The sequence below is a fragment of the Echeneis naucrates genome, chromosome 12 (assembly GCF_900963305.1).
Source record: "Echeneis naucrates chromosome 12, fEcheNa1.1, whole genome shotgun sequence".
In the NCBI taxonomy this organism is placed as follows: domain Eukaryota; kingdom Metazoa; phylum Chordata; class Actinopteri; order Carangiformes; family Echeneidae; genus Echeneis; species Echeneis naucrates.
In genome coordinates, this window is record NC_042522.1 from 3615615 (window position 1) to 3623415 (window position 7801).

Here is a 7801-nt window from a genome sequence, read left to right on the forward strand (position 1 = left end):
CTGGTTTCACCTCTGGTACAGCAGCTAGAGGAGAAGAACGGACATAATACGGTTTTAGCAGGTTGATATGACACAACTGTGTGGCCCTTCTTCTATCTGGAGTAGCAACCACATAATTCAGGTCAGAAACTTTATGAACTACAGTGTAGGGTCCCGTAAATGTTGCCTGAAATGGAGATCCTGCTATCGGCAGTCATGCAAGGACCTGGTCTCCTGGGCTAAACTCTCTGTGTTCAGCTCGATGGTCAAACAGACCTTTCATCTTACTTTGAGAAACCTTTAGGTTCTCTTTAGCCATCTTACCGGCCTGGTACAACCTTCGTCTTAAACCATTTACATAATCTAATAGATTGACCAGAGGTGACTTCCAGTCATCTTGTAACTTGGACAGGGGGCTGCAAACGGTGTGGGGAAACGCCAGATCATTAGGACTGAAACCAGTACTTTCCTGGGCTACCTCTTTAGCTGCTACCATTAACCAGGGCAAACCCTCCTCCCAGTCTCGGTCTACCTCTGTGCAGTAGGCACAAAACAAGAACTTCAGTGTAGCATGGAAGCACTCTAAGGCTCCTCTGCATGGTAAGTGCTGGACATGGCACGTTTAACCCTGAGTTGCTTCATGATCTCGGCAAAGATGTTGGAAGTGAAGTTAGTATCCCTGTCACTCTGTATCAATTTAGGAATACAGAAAATGGAGATGAACTGTGTTAATGCCTTCAGTACAGCTTTCGTTGTTATAATATGTAATGTATATGCGGCAGGATAACGTGTAGTTTGACACATGACTGTTAGCAGATAGTTACTGACAGAATTGGAGCGGGGCAGGGGATCAAGGGAATTGATTATCAGGTGTTCAAAAGGCTGACTGATCACAGGGATCAAATAGAGTGAGGCAGGCTTGAAGGTCTGATTTGGTTTACCAGTCATTTGGCAAGTATGGCAGGTTTTGATGTAGGCTGCAATGGACTTCTTCAGGCCTGGCCAGTAGAAATGCTTCAAAACCCTGTCATACGTCTTCTTTACCCCTAGGTGTCCTGCAATCCCACCATGAGCAGTCTGTAACACCCTCTCTCCAAGCTTCTGAGGCATCACTATCTGAAAAAGAGCCTCTTCAATAAATTGGTCCCCATGTGGGAGCCATTCTCCCTTCTGTTCTTTACCAACTCGCTGCGGGAAACAGAAAAAGGAAAATCAGGAACTGGGAACTCCACACTTTCACTTTTGGCACTCACTTGTCAGTCACTTGTCACAAGCCATAGCACATGTGACAGCACACACTGGATAAACATCTGTGTCACTCTCCATTCCGTTGGATCCTTCCATAGATGGGGAGGAGGTCACCAGCAGTGAAGGTGGCATATCAGGACAGATAATCTTACCAGCTAAGTGATTACCCAAGATCACGTCCACGCACTCTACAGGCACTACATACAGGTTATGTAGTGGCACTGACATAACACTCAACTCCGTCCCCTGAGTTAACCTGCCTCAGGGAGAGAGAGGAGAGGAGCTGGGAGATACAGAGACTTCGGGAAAACAAGGTTAGTAAATGCAGTACACATGCTTAGAACTGGGAGAAACAGGGATTTTTAAGAAACATGGTTATTGTCAACACATGCTCAGTCCTTCCCCCAGTAGCCTAGGCCTATAGCAGCTTATAGCAGCATGGACTTTAACTTTTTAACGATAAGCTCTTTTATAAAAAAAAAAAAAAAAAAAGTTTTAAGCTTGGTCTTGAAAATTGCTCAAGAGTTTGCCCCCGACCGCTGCTGGAAGTTGGTTCCATAGAAGAGGAGCCTGATAACTGAAAGATCTGCCTCTTGGAGACTTGGAGTAAGGAACTATGAGCACTCTGAGATATGATGGAGCTTGGCCATTCAGTGCTTTATATGTTAACAGAAATTCTACTCTGTATTTTACCGGCAGCCACTGAAAAGCAGCTTACACAGGAGAGATGTGATCTCTTTTCCTACTTCCAGTTAATTTAACATGCAGCAGCATTCTGAACCAGCTGAAGGCCTTTCAGAGATTTGTTTGGACAGCCAGATAGTAATGAGTTACAGTAGTCCAGCCTAGAAGTTACGAATGCATGGACTAATTTTTCTGCATCATCTTGAGAGAGGATGTTTCTGACTTTCCTAATGTTTCTCGTGGAATTTTGAGGCATCCAGACTTTTATGTCTTCAAGACATGTCTGCAGTTTGACTATCTGACTGACTCAACTGTCTGACGGCTCAATTAAGTAAAAAATCTCTTTAAAGAGGCTAGATGGTACTGGGTCTAATAGACAGGTTAATGGTCTGGATGATGAAACTATAGAAGCTAGCTCTCAGAGATTCAGAGGTGAGAATAATTCCAGTCCTGTCCTTGTAACTTCCTGTTTTATTTTGTAGTCCTGGCTCCTTCGTGTTCCCCGTTACTTTACTTCCTGGTTGTGTCCCATGTTGATTGCCTTCCCTGCCCTAATGTGGATCACCTGTGTCTTGTCTAGCACTGTATTTAAGGCCTGTTTTCAGTCTAGTCCTTGTCGAATGCTTGTCATCCATGCCCTGCCTTGTTGTTTTGCCCATGTTTTCGTGTTCAGTTTATGTTGTAGATTTAGTTCAGCTTGAAGTCTTTCTTTCTTCACCTACCTGGTTTCTGGCTCCTGCAATTGGGTCCTCACCCTGCAACACACTTGTACTGCGTTTCCCGTTGTGACACAATAGGTGTTGCAGTTGATTCAGGAGTTGCTGTAGTCAGTAGAAGATTACTGTCTAATGTAGCAAGAGCTGATGAATTCTTTCTCTGATTGTTATAATTTTATCTGTAAAGAAGTCCATAAAATCATTGCTGCTGAGAGCGAAGGGGATTTCTGGTTGGTCTACAGTGCTGAAGAGAAACCTGGGATTGTTCTTGTTTTCTTCTATTAGTGCTGAGTAATATGAACTTCTAGCACTGTGGAGAGCTTTTTTTTTTTTTTTTTTTTTTTTTAAATCTGTTTTTAGGCTGTCTTTCCAGGCTCGGTGAGGCTCTTCCAACTTACTGGAACGCCAATTTCTTTCTCATTTCCTTGACGTCTGCTTTAAGGCACGAATTTGGGAACTATACCACAGAGACAGCCTCCTTTGTTTGATTACTTTCTTTTTGAGAGGAGCGGCATCATCAAGATTTGAACACAGGGCGGCCATTGTGCTAATCACAAGGTCATCAACCTGTGTATGAGAGAAATCCTCATTTGAATTTAGATATGGCATTGTTGGAGATGATGACCAAATGTTCTCTTTAAATTTAGCCACAGCAGCTTCAGATAAACATCTTCTATTGCTGAATTTATTCCTCGATGCTGTGGAGCCCATTAAAGTAAACTCAGATGTAATAAGGTAATGGTCGGTCAAAAGAGAGTTTTGAGGAGAAATTGTTAACTTGCCAATTTCAATGCCATATGTTAGAACAAGATCAAGGATATGATTGTAGTAGTGAGTAGGTTCATTCACATGCTGGGAAAAGCCTATTGAGTGTAATAGGGGAAGAAACCCTAAACTAGGGCTGTTGCTTTGTACATCTTCATGTACATTGAAATCTCCCAGTATAATGATTTTATCTGTACTGAGTACTAACTGATTAAAAACTCAGAAAACAATTATAGGAATTCTGAGTACAGACCAGGTGGACCGTATACTATAACTAACAGAACTGGTTTTTCACCTTTCCAGTCTGAGTGGGAAAGACTAAGAGTGAGGCTTTCAAGAGACCTCCAGCCAGATTTTGGTCTCGGGTTGATTAATAAGCTTGATTGGTTGCTTGATTGTTTAGAGCATACTAGCATGATTTGGCATCAGATTGAGGCAGCCAAGATTGAGAAAAGAGACTTGCATATAAGATCCAGTCAGTGGATTTGGATTAGAAGAAGTAATAGTAGCTGGGGGCCCGGCTGTTAAGACAGACTCTTGGGAGAAGCAGAGGAAGAAATCCAGGAAGAGGAAGTATATTTAAGTGGAGGGTGTTACCTGTTTGCCTTTTGAGACAATGTGGTTAGTCCAGGTGAGTTGGCCTGTATTGGTTTGATTTGGTTTGAGTATAGGACTATTCAGGTGAGTTTGAGCTTGTCCTCCACCTCCTGCACCCTCTATACTTTCATGCCCCCTACCTGAACCAGGGTCTGTATCCCCACCCTGTCTTTACTGGTGCAGTTGGTGAGAGGTCAGTAGTTGACGGTTGTGCTGTTTGTGACTGTCTTTGTGTGAGGAGCAGTGATGGCTGGGGGGTGACTCTGTGATCACTGTCTACCCTCCTCGAGGTGTCATGGGCCTAACTAGATGAAACACCGGTGAAAGGAGGTTCCCATCTGATGACTCCCAGGAGATAGATAGATAGATAGATAGATAGAATGCAAGTTTGATAACTTGCCTGATGTCTGATAAGAATGGGCTGGGGATCTGAAATTGTACACCCTGCCATAATTCCTATTTCTAGCCTCTGCCAGATATCCAGATATCCAGAAAATATGCTAATTAACAACTACTCCAGGCACTCTAACATAATGAAATGCCTCCTAAATAAGGCTATGTGGCAGTGACCCAAATGTATTTGCTAAGTCCAAGAATATCACATGCAAGTCTCTTCTCACTCTTGGCTGCCCGAATCTAATGCCCAAATCTAATGAAGTATCTATTAAGCCATTTCTTTTTAAATAACATGCTCGTCTCCGTGCAGCTAAACGAAAGAAAATCTTCCCCTCTATATTCAGGAGAGAGATCATATGGAACTGACCAGGTGTGAAGACTCCTTTTCCTTTGGAATAAGAACACCTCCTGCCCTACGCCATGCTCCGGTAATAGACTGTTTCTTCCAAACCATTCTTAATTGCCTCCACAAAAACATTAGGATATCAGGTGCACTTTTATAGACCCGGTAGGGAACTCCATTTGCAACACTTCCTCTTGCAACACACTTCACTTCCTCTGTAGCTCTTTCCCACTGCTTTCTTAATTATCTTCTTTCTTTAACTAATTTCTCCATTTCTCTTAGCCGTTTAGACTTAGCTACCTGTACTCTTTCAACCTTCTTTCTATCCTGCACCCCAAATCTTTCTACACCATAGGAGTAAATCCCATCTCCCATCTTCTCTAACCTATCGCTTGTGTTTCCTCCTGGTCTGCTCAGAATTATTTACAAGTCCCTATTGAATGTCTCCCATTCTTTGCTACTATTTGCCCTAGCCCATTTAACTCTAGCTATCTGCTCCATATTTCTCTCTTTGACTGGCCTATTCACCTCAGTATCAGCTGCATCTGTTCTTATAAACTCCTCCTCCATCTCTGTGGCTGTGTTGTTGATATCCTTCGAACTGTAGTTTTCTATCTGTCGCTGGATTTCATCTGACTTATTCAATTGACTTCTTAGTCCTGATCGATGGAGCCACACTGCCCTTCCTTTCCCACACATCTCTTTCTTCCCTGATGCACTCTAAGGCTTCTAACCAATGTTACTTTCTGCCAACCACAAGGACAAACCTGGAGCTTGTTTCCCTCTAATCTACCCTTTTTATTCTCTCCATCCACGCTCACTTTGCCCTTCAAACTATTCTGCCCACTTCTAGTCCTAGAGAATAGGTCCATGCCCCTATCCTTCACTGAGTCACATGTCCAACTTGTAGTCTTATCCGTTCCAGTGTCTGTTACCATGTAGTCTGCCTGTGAGTCATCTTCCACCCCTGCTCTCGCTGATCCTTGGGGTATTTTCCTTATCTGACTTGTAGCTCGTGCTGGTTGTGACGAGGCTGCTAAACCTTGCCACTGCTACCATGGATTGCTAGCCCATGGCAGCACCTCTGGGGTGCTGTCAGCCGTCTATCCAAGCTGTCACATGGCCTTTCCCCTGTTGTCAGCTATGCTAGTTTTGAATTTAGAGTAAACACAAGAAACTTGTGTGACAAAAAAATGGACCAGACTCATTGACTAACTCCCTAACAACAAACTTTTGCCCTGCCCTATGTACCATAAAGATAATATCTAACTAGGCCAGTGAGTAGTGATAGCTAACATGTCCCTGGGGTCATAAGGTGGGAACCTCCTGAGTATTAAAATTGTTATTAATATCAACCCAAACATGACTCTTGACTAGCCTGCACACTTAGCTCGTCTCTCATTTCTTCACATCTTAAACCCACCATGTCAAGATGTTGCACTGCTGCTAACTTCCTATTCTCTACTATCATTTGCTATTTATTTAATCAATGTTCTTTGCCCACTTTTTCCCCCAAGCCATCTTGAGTGCGTCAGCATGCAACACTTTTTCTTTAACTCTAATCTGCTGCACCTCTCTTCTTAACTCTTCACAACCACAAAAAAGCAACACTGTTCCCCCCGCAACTACAGCACTTTGGCCTCACTTCCTCTCCACACTTCCTATATTCATGTTCTTCTCCACACCCGGTACATCTTCTCTTTCCTTTCCACACCTTAGCCACATGCCCAAACTCTTGACAATTAAAGCACCTCATTGGCTTTGGAATGAACTCCCTGACTCTATATTTCATGAGGCCAAAAAACAGTTCTTCTGGACAGACCTTTGTTTCAAACTCAATCAAAATAGTCTCAGTCTCCATTTTCTCAGCTCCCCATGTCATTCTTTTAGCACTGATCTACTCCGCACTTTCAAGTTTTCAAGCAATTCCTGCATCCTAATACCTAGAGGTATTCCAGAGATTACCTCCCACTACTCAACCCTAGCCCTAACCCCAATGACAGGAAATCCAAAAAATCCTCCATCAAATCCAACAGCATCTAATGAGCTCACTTGCCAGTCACGTCTATCTCTCGCCGACACTGCTCCACCCTCCTTCTTCCAAATAATAATAATAATAAGAAGAAGAAGAAGAAGCATGAGCAGTAACTCACCCTTTTCTATAGCTTTATGCTATAGAGGACAACAGTGACTCACTGCAGGCCCTGAGGAACTAATTATGAGTTTGTACAACTTACGGTTGACAAAAATCAGTTTAAATGCCAAACTTAAAATTGTATCTAAGTTGAAATTGAAGTGGAGTTCACCCAACTTCTCTTTTTTTGCAGTGTGTAGGGGAAAAACATCCCAAAACAAACAGGAACTGAAGACAGCTGCAATAAAGACCAAAATGCATCATCAGCACCAAGCTTCTGGTGATATATATTAATTTGAGACTCATTGACTGCAAAGAATTTGCAACCAAATTATTCAAATTGACAATTTATTTTACTTTTTGTCCTGAAAATAGGTGGCAGGCACATAAAATGTGTTGTAATTCCTACAGCGTTAACCTGATTTGGATACAAACAGCCTGGAAAATCAGGAACAGGAAAATCTTCTTAAATCTTAAAGGTCTTAATTGTTGTCTTGATTGTTTCATTTCAAACCCACTGTGGTGGTGCATGGCACTGTTGCCCCACAATAAGAAGGTCACGGTTGGGGTTCCCGGCCTGGGTCCTTTCTGTGCAGAGTTTGCATGTTCTCCCCGTGTCTGCGTGGGCTCCCTCTGGGTATTCCGGTTTCCTCCCACCATCCAAAGACATCATGTTTAGGTTATTGGTGACTCTAAATTGACCCTAGGTGTGAATGGGAGCGTGAGTGGTTGTTCCATCTGTGTGTCTCTGTGTGTTGGTCCTGTGATGGACTGGCGACCTGTCCAGGGTGAACCCTGCCCCTTGCCCGGAACACTGGCTGGGATTGGCTCCAGCACCCCCCGCCACCAGGAAACAGAAAAGCAGTAGAAGATGGACGGATGGATGGATGTGGTGGTGTAAAACTGAAATGCTGAAAATTTTATGAATTTCCAAATATT

General features: G+C 43.1%; 1 long non-coding RNA gene across 1 annotated transcript; it reads left to right on the plus strand.

The window, feature by feature from the left end:
- The first annotated feature begins 1267 nt into the window (after positions 1–1267).
- On the plus strand, positions 1268–7502 carry LOC115052303 (uncharacterized). Its single transcript, XR_003841351.1, has 3 exons — positions 1268–1541; positions 4730–4813; positions 7056–7502. It is a non-coding gene; the product is annotated as an uncharacterized LOC115052303 (long non-coding RNA).
- The last annotated feature ends 299 nt before the right edge of the window (positions 7503–7801 follow it).